This window comes from Paramormyrops kingsleyae, chromosome 1 (assembly GCF_048594095.1).
Source record: "Paramormyrops kingsleyae isolate MSU_618 chromosome 1, PKINGS_0.4, whole genome shotgun sequence".
Lineage (NCBI taxonomy): Eukaryota > Metazoa > Chordata > Actinopteri > Osteoglossiformes > Mormyridae > Paramormyrops > Paramormyrops kingsleyae.
Window position 1 is genome coordinate 23,009,543 of NC_132797.1, and position 12,514 is coordinate 23,022,056.

Genomic DNA, 12,514 nt, shown 5'->3' on the forward strand with positions numbered 1-12,514 from the left:
AGGAAGTCTGAGATTACAGAACCCTCTTGAGAAATGTTTCGGTTTTTACATTCCTTCCAGCATATCATCATGGTACAGTAATGAAACTGTCTAGCCGGCTTGAAGTCTGTATATTTTCGAACCATGTAGTCAAAGTACAATCATGGAATGTTCTCAAAGAAGTTCTGGAACAATGTGCACGGCCTGAGTCGCTTCACTTCCAGAATGACATCACCAAATCGATGTCCATCCCTGCACATAAATAGACATGTTAGAAGCGCTACATTTGTTTGGTCAAGAATGAAAAGTGACACAGATGCACATGATCACAGTATGCAAATTCTTTAACAGCAATTCCAAAATATGGGATGACAAATTTTTAGGAACCTGTTTGAGTTTCCTAAATAAATCAAAAGTTTCCTAATGAAGACACATGATGTCTGGACAGTAAGTCTAAGTCCAGCAGTTCCCAGCTCATTTGAGCATCTAATAACAGAGCAGGTTCTTGATTATAATGATTCTTATAGCCTGTGTTCTCATGATCACATTAATGTAGGTCTTTATTAATTTAAACATTGAGGAAGGAGAGAATGCATCAGATGCTATTAGATTAATAACATTACATTAGATTAATATTACATATGCTATTAGATTAATAATATTCATATAAGAACCCCTAATATGTATATCTGCATCCCGCCCACCCTTCTGCCTGACAAACTCGGAGGCCCGTGTCACCCACGAGATGCCAAACAACCACACTTTTGCGGAGACGCTATTGCCGGGTGAAACTTTGTGCCACATCCTTCTGCAAGCTGTTAGACTGTTTGTGGCTAAAGGACTAGCCGTTCAAGATGTGGGGGTGACTAAATGGTTGGGGCAGATGTTAAAAGTGGAAAAAAAAAATCATGTCTGTTCTGTGTCTGGAGAGTCATGTTGAGAAGTGACAAAGGAACATTGCTTGATGTTTATGGCTACGTGCTAAAGGATTGCGGTTCTAGATCATGGTAGCTACACCATGGCACAGCGCATCCCTGATCCTAAAACAAGTACCATGAAAAATGAGGACAACCACGAAACTCCTTCCGAAACTCAATAAAGGCCACTAGAGAGTCCTCCCTGATCCCCGCTTCATCAACAATCCAGCCAAGAGCAAAATGACTAACAACCATTGCCTAGATTCTACCTACATTAACCATGATATTAACACTTACTAGCAATTATTATAAAGGCACAAATGTTTATCAAATGTACTATAAATAATTTTCCTTAAAGTATTCCTCCAAGGGCTTGGCTATTAACAGAGAACAATGTGGAAAAAATAAAACATGGATTTATGACCAGGGAGAGGCAGTATTTGTATAGTAAACAAGCACCATAATGAACTGCCTTTAGTGTTTGCTCCCCTGATGAAAGATACAGAGACATGGTAACCAAGCATCTCATCACGGAGCAAATGGGGCTGCGCTGCTCTGCTTTCTCAGTGGGAGAATGGCTTGCAGGTCCCTTTCGTGACCACGTGGTGGGGAAGTCCCAGGAATACATAGTGTCTATGCGTACCTTCTATTAAATTCTACCAAAGTAAATTTACATAGGTGACCCACATATGCAGATTACGGCTACAGGGCTTTTACTTGATGTGATTTTTTTCACTCTGTTTTTTTTAAGAAGCAGAAGAAAAAAAGTTTGGAAACTGAGATGTGTAAATTGTTGTGACGTGGCTCTGGTATTGCAGGTGATTTTAAATAAAGGTGTGATATTTTAACAATGTGTTTTTATGTTTGAAGATCATTCTCATTAAATCTAACGTAATCTGGTCACTTGGATAGTTTTTCATTTTTTCAATTAATCGAGGTCTTTTTTTATATTTTGCTATAGATTTTTTTTTTTACTCTAATATTTATCCCTTCACTTTCAATTACAATTTCAACTTCAGTTACTGTTTTAATTGGTAATTACTGCAAAATAAAACATCAGTCATTATTATCTTTGGATTACATTAGTACATATAATATCAAATATTGCCATCTGCTGGTGTAAAATTGGTAGGTCATCTGTTTCAAATGCATACCCTGGTAATGAAATATGTCAAGAACACATTCTACTTTTGCGAACTTGCAAAATGACTGAATGTAAAATATTGAAAGACCGACTAATTACTATTTTTACTACTAAATCTATCCTTCTGAGACCCACCCATTCATTTATGTCCATTGTAGTGGACATGTTGTTTTCACCGATGTAAGGAAACATATTTATTCGTGTTCTACACTAAAGAGGACATGCTGTGAAATTAAAAATAAAAATAAATTTGAAAAAATCTAAATTGTAAGATTTCTTATTTCCTCCAAAGATGAATAACATAAACTTGAAGGACACTTTTTTCCTTGGGTCTCAGGAGGCCATATTTAGTGTCCAAAGTAAATATTTGGTTTTCTTACATATTAAGCTACCTGTTGTTGGCATAAAAGATAAAATATAAAAGTATTTTATTTCATAGCTCATATCACTAAAGTTCTGGTTTATGGGACTAAAGCTGCAGCCTAAATTTTACGGATAAAAAGATAACACAAATGAATCTCTTTTCTTCGCAGAGCCAAATATTGTCATTTTCAGCAGAGTGGTGGCTCTGAGGCAGCAACTGGAAGGTTGCTGGTTCAAAACCTGTGAATCAACGGAGTGATTCTACTCCATTGGGCCCTTGAACAAGGCCCTTAACCTGCAATTGTTTTGTCCTGCATATGATGTTAATCTACATCCAGCCCTATAAGGAGGTCCTCCTACTTACAGGGAAATTTGGGGGTTTCTGGCAGGATTGACTCTCCAGCCACCAGAAAAAACCTCACACTGGTCCATTCGGACTAGTGTGGTGCTGAGGTATCACCCACCACATGGCTGCACTCAGGTTCTCATCCCTGAGGTGATCTGTCGTGTGGTGGTTGCAGCATTGCACTGTAATCAGTGCCTGCTCCTTACCTCTCTTCACATCTTCTAAACCTTGCAGGAATGTATTTATAATCTGTTAAATCTGTTGATCTCTTGTCTGAGTTCATTAAGACCAATATTTGTCAACCGGTGTATTGCAGGGGCATTTTCTGGTGGGTCACAGAGTGCGTTTTAGCACTCCCACCTGTGGTCGACAACTTAAAAAATAAAAAAAATAAAATACGAGAATTAATGACGTAGGAAAAATCTTGAGGCATAATTCAAAGTTATTGCACCAGATAATTTTTGGATAGAAAATCTTACACAAACTGACACAATTACATTGTCACAGGGCACATGTCAAAAAAAAATCTCAGTAAACCAGTCCTCAATTTTAATTACCTTTTGTCCTCTGCAATCATGTAATGATAAAAAAGAAACAACAAAACAAACCAAAGGTAAACCATACATTCACCCTTACGCCTTAAAAAAGGTGGAGAAAAGTACCCAACATTCATGCAGGACTGTACTACCGCTGAAACCTCATCATCATCATCATCATCATCATCATCATCATCCTCTTCTTCTAATTATTATAATTATTAGAGTAGAAATGGATAACTTCATGTCCAGCCAGTGTGCTAAGCCCGTGTCGGCGATTGGAAGGGCATCGGTATGAGTCTGCGTCTCCATAGGCTGCCACATCTGTGGTTCCTGAGCAAGGCCCTTAACCCCTGGATGGGGTAGGTGAAAGGAGAGTTTCCTCATGGGGATCAATAAAACATCATTATTATTAAACGGAAATACATTTGTGGTAATTCAGATAGGTTGTCTGTTTAATATTATGTTTATTATACAGCTAACTGTATTACAAATAGCACCAGGCTACTGTACTGGACAATAACTAATAAATGTATCTTATTAAGTGAAAAATGAAGGACCACTCAGCCTGTTTACCATTTACAACCTCTGTCTGTGGTTGTTTTGGGATGGTTTGCGATCCTTGTGAAATGTCGTCTGATGTCCATTGCTCCGCGTGCACACTCACTCTGTAGGAGCTGGTGCTGATTTGCTTGCTCATAAGCACTGGCTGTGCTGTTGAGGAGTGAAGCAGGAAAGGGGGAAGTAGAGGGGGGAGAGCAGGAGGGGGGAGAGGAGGAGATAGGGAGAGGGTGGAGGCGTGTGTCAATGTAGTGTGCTGTTGTAGGCTAACGCAGTGAACGACGAGGTGTTTTTGACTGAAACATTTTAAATTGCATGATGACAAGTGAATAACCAACCCTAAAAAGGTGTTTAAATAGCATTTATGTGTGTTTACCCTGTACTACACCGCTGGTCCTCTACAAGCTTCTATCATTCCTCATGAGAAGTCTTACTATATGTGATAAGACAGGTGGTGCCACCTGATACCACTAATAATGACTTCATGCATCTCTGTAATAGCTAAGCCGATATGCTGATTACGCTCCTCGTCCAGCCAACAGCTATTAACCGCAGAATAGGCTTAGATCATAGACTATCATACATCACTGATGCTTTTGAAACATCCATTTAGTTAATGAAACATGAACAGAAAATGCTTTTTAAAACAATATGTGCTGCTTGGCCCATTTCTAATAAACTACTTAATTACTTGGCAATTCTTATGGGACACGTTCTTAAAATAATGAACACAATTGCTAGGTTTTGTTTTTGACCTCTACAGACTTCTGTTAAACCTCTAAAAACCCCTGAAATAAATTCCTTTTCTATTCCTATAATTTTGTAATGTAATATATTATCTTGTTTGACATCTGTCTTCTTCGCAGACAAAAAACTGCTTAACCAAGGGTTGTAAATTGTGTACAATGCAGAAACCACAAGTATCCTGGGCCCTAGATCTCAATGTTGCATTTTATGCATTTTTGTGTCGCACTGGCTTCAAGCTCTGTTATTTGGGGTAACAATACTGATAAGAATTGCCTGGCTGTTACTTCTACTCTGAGGGCTTAAACTTTAATGTCGCAAAGTCAGCTCAAAAGTTGTAATACTCATGCTACCTCCTTATCGAAGAGACGTGCATCCTACAGCTCAGAATTATCACAAAAATAAGGTGATTTTATTATTTTCTCTACTAAGATATAGTAAAATTAATACATGTTTATGTATAGAAGATTAGAGGACTGCCATAGCTTACTGTGAGAGAGTACAAATCCCACACTCCCTGCGCAATAGTGAATTCACAACTTTGCAACAAGAATTTTAACTAGAAGTAGAAAAAAAATCACCATATTTCACAAATTTTGATGTTTCTTCACATGAATCTAGTTTGACTTTCTTCTCCCTTACACAAGGTCTTGAAATGTCAAGCCCCTGCTTATCTTGTTTGAGCTGATTAATTAACATGTAGATTCCAGCTTGTGGAACAGTTTTATAGCCATTGTAAGAGATGCTCGCCCGCTTTTGTGGCTAAATGCAAACTCTACAGACACAATTATAATATTAATGCAGTGTAACCTGAGCCAGTCCAGCTAACATTAAATAAAACTGGATAAAATAGGATAATTCACCCAACGGCTCTCTGCCCGACTCCATGAGGGGGCACAGCTAATGCCTGGGGGCGAAGCATCGATCAAATCAAAATGTCTGCGTTGTTGACTCACACCCATAACTGGCCTACAACCATTAGTGGCTACATCATAACAGTGTTGAAATGAAGATAACCATTACACTACAAAGAATCATTTCTAACAATACCCACACACTGTAATACAAAATAGCACAAAGGTAGCAGTCCTGGTTTAGGCAGCCAGCTGGTGTTACACGACCAAATTTTTTGTGTTACGTCTTTCTGCTGGTTGTCTTCTGTCTTAGAGAAGTGTACGGACTGCAGCCGGAAGGGAGAGTCATGTGACTCCTTTTATCGGTATCGATTCGTTTCCGTAGTTCTGTTTCACTTTTCCCATCTCCAACTGTGCAAAATTTTTGTTTGTAAGATTCACTGTTATGTTATGTTGTTCATTGTTTTGTGTTATGTTGGGTCCACTAGGTTCCACACACCCCTCCCATGACCCTGACTACCATCAGAGGTTGACAAACAGTTACAAAAAAACTTACAGTGAATAAGCAAAGGTTGGTTACCTTTCTATCTCCATCATTCTGTGATTTACAGCTTTCATTAGCCAAAGATGTTCAATAACGATCCTCATTTCAAATGAAATGCAGACATACCACACATCTAGACTTGTTCAATTTGTATTTTTTATGGAAAATATTTAAAGGACATTAATATTGTCATTGATTGCAGAATGACTGATGAATATCACTGTCATAATTTATCTGAAAGTGCAGTGTACCCAAAATCATGTGCATTAGATTGAAAAGCAAGAACGTGATCATTTTCAGAAATATGCACAATGTATCTCTCATATTTCAGATAGTAGTTCAAAAAATTAATTTTTCTGTCTTATTTTTCTTTGTAGAACAATCCATTTTCACAAAATATGCAAACTTCGAAAGAGTAAAGTTAAAACTATTCAGACACGTTTTTTTATTTTAACTTTCATTCTTTAATAGGCTACATTCACTACAGACATTCGGCTATCACAACAAAATTAATTAATATAAATTTTATTTTTTCTTAGTTGCGCTGGATATTTTTTATTGCCAGACTGGCTGTACAGTCTTACATTCACTTGACTATTTGGAGAGATAAAGAGGTTGTAAGGTTAAACATTCGGCTGGATATTGTGAAATATTAATTTCCTCGTCCTCTCTTGCTGAACGAAATCTGTAGTGACAAGGACAAGTGTCACATGTGTTCATATTTAATTTAAGTCGCCTTAAAACACCTTCGTCAGGGGGATTGCATGGTGTGTCGGCGTCCCTCTCGCCTCCGATTTCAGAGGGGGTCACGGTGCCTTTGAAACCATTTTCTTCCCGCAGATTTTAAGCATTTGCTTTCCCTTCCAATTGCATTTCAAGTGCTGTTATGCCGTTGAGTGCAAGGGCGATTAAAACGTTAGGTGTACCTGTCAGTGTATACATATTATTCACAAGCTGCCATCTGCGATTCCTGCCTGTAAAGGCGTGTTGTACTCTTTTATTTATTAAGTTACAGAGCTGCAGGTGGATCCCAGTGTTATACAGTAACAGGAGATCCCTAAACCTTATGTTCCGATATGCACGTTTCCATAAAACATTACTTAAAAACGGGCAGTATAACGACTCTGCAGCCTTGGGTGTAGCTTCTGCTTGTGTTTCGAGACGATATTCGTTGTTGTGCCAGAATTGCATATTTAGATATAATGCAGCCCTTGGTAGCAGCCTTGAGTATAGTTACCAGGAGGGCTTGCTGCGCTCGCTAACCCGTCGCTAACCCCCTACCAACAATCGGACCTTTGTATCCCAAAATTGCGCTTAGTGAGTGGTGCCAGGTTCGGCTGAAAGACCAAGGGTGACGCGGTCCGGGCTGCTGTTTATGGCGCCCGAGAAACTCATTCGAGTGCAGCTGCATATTTCAGCTATAGCGATCTTGAGCAAAAGCCGCATAGTTAATGAATAAAGTAGGAGATACCGAAGGTGGGACATCACTTTACCATAGGGTCCTCACATGGTTGTAATCTACGAGTGATTCAGTCCTAAATTTACTGTCCCAAGGTGGATGGCACTTTGGCTTAGCAAAATTATGGCTAAGACACAATCAGGAAGGGCCGGGGGGCAGAGAAACCTGGAACCCAGGAGGTATGAGATGGGAATAGGTCTCTATTAACAACTGTTCTGCTGAAAACAACCATCTAACTTCAAAATAATTCATCATACAGTAACATTTCTCCTTCGTCGCCATGCACCCTGCATGCAGAATAATCCAAGTGAAAAGCAGTCTAATAAAATATTGAAATAGAAAACCTTCTTTGCACCCACTTTCTTCAAGTATCTCGTCTTTTAGCCAGAAGCAAATTTTGCCATGTTTAATACATCTGATTGAAGGGATAGACTGCAAATGAGTGGAAACTGTTAGTACGTGTCCGCTGTTTCCAAACATTAACAATGCAGCTATTCGACACCACGTCTCTGCCACATACATTACAATGTAAGAAAAAGCTAACGGAAGAAGTAGAAATTACTGGATGAAGCAGTGAGCTGTATGAATCCACCTATTGTCTGTACCTGCTTGTGCCATTCAGTGTCACGCGGGTCTAGACCCCATCCTGGAAGCTGTGGGTGCAAGGTGGGGAATAAGCCGGGAAGGGGTGCCAACCCATTCACACTTACAACGTACTTTGGTAACTGCAGTTCACCCTAACATGCAATCTCCACATACATGGAGCCATGGCAGAGACTCGAACCCCAGTCCCTGAGGTGTGAGGTAACAGTGCTAACCATTGTGCTTCATCATTTCACTGTTTTCGTACTGTATGCTACAATGTTTGCAGAAAGCAGTTTTTATTTTTTAAAGTTTATTTTTTTAAAATAAATTAATAAAAAATATGATAGATTCACCAAAGCGGACCATGAATGCTTAGCTTCCATTTATCTGTCTGGAGACAAAAAATAAAAAGAACTACCAGTAGTTTCGATATATTACATCGGAATCCCAACCGGTTTTATAATATTAGGCAGTTTTCCTGCCCCGTAAGCGTGGATGTTCAGCACAATCAGTAAACTGCAGTATCAGAAGCGCCAATAGGTGGCGGTGTAAGACTAACAGTGATACACGTTGAATCGCACTCTTCACTTCTGTTAGTTAAAACAAGTGAAACAGGTATGTCGCCCTTTTTTGTCCTTGCTTTTAGCCATGCATATTTTTTTTCCCTCTCAGTTTTTAAATGCCTTTGGGTTATAAAATTTGCATGAAAATGATTACACATAAGAGGATGAAAGAAAAGTTTATTTTTTCCCACAAAAAGCTGTGGCCTAAGTTAAAGATGCAAATAAATACACTTTTAATTTGTAATGATGTTAATGAAATGGATCATAGCCACATAGCTTATATTTTTGTTGATGTTTCTCAACATAGCTTAAAAAAAATCTGTACCAAGGGAAACATCACCAACCAACACAGACGTTTAACCTAGGAAAAATACAGAAGTCAGTCTATAGGGGGCAATGCTGAGCAATCGTGCTGAAAAAGCTGCTTTCAAGAAAAAGTCTTTACTTATAATCTGGTAATCTGGTATTCGTTGCTCTATATATTAATTAATTATATTAATTAATGCTTGTGCGAGAAATCTAAAGTAATTATTTGCTGTACAGAGATGTGTGGTAGTGGTCAAATTCTCTAAATTTAACACTAGAAATCAGGGAGAAAAGTATTCAAAGTTTTCAAAAGATCATCCAAAAGCTGACTGATGACTTCCAGACATACTGCGCTGTATTTTTTATTGAAGTTCTCTTTGTGGACAATAATAGTGGGAAAAAATCATCTGCTTTGACAGAATACTCTGTTAGCTAGTATCATGAGTGTTGTTTTATTGATTTATTAACTTTTTACCTAGTGGGATGAAGCATACCGAAGTACAACATAACCTTCTGTTGCTACAAAGCAAATCCTATGTATGTAACATTGTTACATTATTAATTATTACATTGCTTATTATTACACTACACTTACTACAGACTTCATGGTCAAAAGCTGTACTTGAGCTGGATAGCACAGCAAAAGCTCTCAAATCTGTCTTCAGAGCAGAATTCATTCATTATTAAGGTACATTTTGTAGAACAGATTTGAAAAAGTTTTTAAAGTTTTTTTAAAAAGACCTTGTTAGTTGGGACTTCAAAATACAAACTCCATACATCTTCCATAACTACTTCTGGTTCAGGTCAGGCTGAAGCTTAGCTACCCTGGAATCGATGAGTCTTCCCATTATAATGCCTGAGTGACTACAGAATGTTATCTTTGATATCAATGTCATGTTCTTGATGGCTGCTGCATTTGGATTTAAAAAGATATGGTAATATAAGGCGTCATGCTGACAGGTAGGATTACAGCTTGTTTCTGCTGGGTTGAAAGGGTTTAAGGTGAAGGCCAATAAATTACAATTTATTTAAAAGCTTAAAAATAGATCAAGTAAAAGTATAATCCATTTGATATGTTTCTGAAAAAAAAATCCTCTCAAAATGGGGAATTTTTAGTGAATTTGTATTGAAAACACACTTGGGATTTCTTATTTGCTAACTGTAGTTCATTTAATGCATCTAATCATATAAAAAGCATACTGTATATCACATATAAAAAGCATACTGTATATCGCATGGATTTGCCTGCTGTACAGAAGCCCCTCGACTTACACTGGGGTTACATTCTGATGAATCCATTGTAAGTTGAAAATATCGTAACTTGAATATAAATATGATATGATAAATAAATAAGTAAAACAGCTACTGTCACCAGGCCCTGGGTGTTCTAGCGCCCTAGGCGAGATTCTGCTTGGATCATTCTTTCCCTCGCATGCCAACTGATCTGGCCACTAGGGGGCTCCTGTCAAAACTGGATAACCGTTCTGAATTCAGTCACCTGTAACCTGCTAGATTTTCAACCCAATTAGTGGAAAAAGTTTTAACAAGTAAAATAATTAAACCCCATTAAAAGGCAATGGCTTGGGGGTTAATAAAAGAACATGCAGAACTGGCGATCTAGAAGAATATGCCTGTGGGTTAAACTATAAGATTCATATTTTACAAGGGGAAGCACATCACTCATTTCCTGGTTCTGATGAGATAAACAACAAAAAATAGCTTGAAGATGTAAGCTGTCTGGACTCAATTACATATTTAATTTCTGATGTCCCATCTGCAGTGTTGTGACATACTGTAGCTCAACTGTATGCTGAGACGTATCCCATAAAAGAAAGAAAAAAAAACATATCAAATGATATCAAACAGACCCGTGGAGACTGTTCGTGTTCTTTAAAGAGCTTCTGCATGTTCCTAAATTCTAATTTTATAAGCTTCAGTTTAACTGTTGAATTCATATCTTAAATGCATGGTGCCCTATGATGCCAGAGAGGTGTGATGTCATCGGAGCGTTGTGGGTGTCCTCTATGCTCACTGGTTCCAACATCGGGCGACTGACATCTGCATGCTCCACATGCCGGGCAGTTCCACGATATGACCACCCGGCCTCATGCAAACCCGCAATGCGACTCCTATCAAACTCCGTCAAGTGCTGGTAATGCTGTCTAACGCATCGACGTGGCGTCCTCTGTGTCTGGTGACTAGATGTGCCAGCTCCTCGCAAATCGAATCAGTTACATACCCATCGCTGGTCTGCACGTGTACCAAATTACATCCAAATTGGACCTTTTTTTCTGGGTGCTTAACTTTTTTTTTTGTCACAGTATATTAATGTCATTCAAATCTGAATTTAAAGAAAACCTTTGTTTGGTACAATTCAAATGGTCACTGCTTATACACTTTTCCTTTTCTTTATCTTTTCAGTGTGGGAGGTAGACCAGCAGCATGACAGAACCTCAAATAAAGTGGATTGGGCTGCCATTAAATGAAGAGCCTTAATCTTGACACACAGAGCAGTAGAATCAGGAATTAATTTGGTGCTGATATAACAATAACATTGAGACCTGCTACTGTACCTGGTTCTAGAATTTGTATTACACAGTGTAATGAGATTCTTACCTACATACCTTCAGGAGACCATTCTGCTGGATGAATACAAGAAACGTAAAATGATTAGTACAGTGACTGATGATAAATAACAATCAGCTACAGATAAGAGAAAATAAGAAAATTAGAGACAGATAGCAGAGGTGGAAAGTTCAGGGTCAGAAAGTACAATCCAGACCAAGACTTTGTTTCAACCAACCAGTTAAGTATAAAGAGTCACAGTCACAAAGTACTCAACTGGTTGGTTGAAACTAAATCTTGGTTTGGATTTGTACTTTTTGGACCTGAACTTTGCATCTTTAACAAATAGACTCTTTGCATTTAAATAATGCAGGAGGTGCATTGCACAAAGAAACTGTTCTTTTCTACAAAAAATGTTAGTAGCTACAAAGTAGCCGTGATATATGCAACTAGTATGCATAACATTGCTTTATACACTCACCTAAAGGATTATTAGGAACACCATACTAATACGGTGTTTGACCCCCTTTGACCTTCAGAACTGCCTTAATTCTACGTGGCATTGATTCAACAAGGTGCTGAAAGCATTCTTTAGAAATGTTGGCCCATATTGATAGGATAGCATCTTGCAGTTTATGGAGATTTGTGGGATGCACATCCAGGGCACGAAGCTCCCGTTCCACCACATCCCAAAGATGCTCTATTGGTTTGAGATCTGGTGACTGTGGGGGCCATTTTAGTACAGTGAACTCATTGTCATGTTCATGAAACCAATTTGAAATGATTCGAGCTTTGTGACATGGTGCATTATCCTGCTGGAAGTAGCCATCAGAGGATGGGTACATGGTGGTCATAAAGGGATGGACATGGTCAGAAACAATGCTCAGGTAGCCCGTGGCATTTAAACGATGCCCAATTGGCACTAAGGGGCCTAAAGTGTGCCAAGAAAACATCCCCCACACCATTACACCACCACCACCAGCCTGCACAGTGGTAACAAGGCATGATGGATCCAAGTTCTCATTCTGTTTACGCCAAATTCTGACTC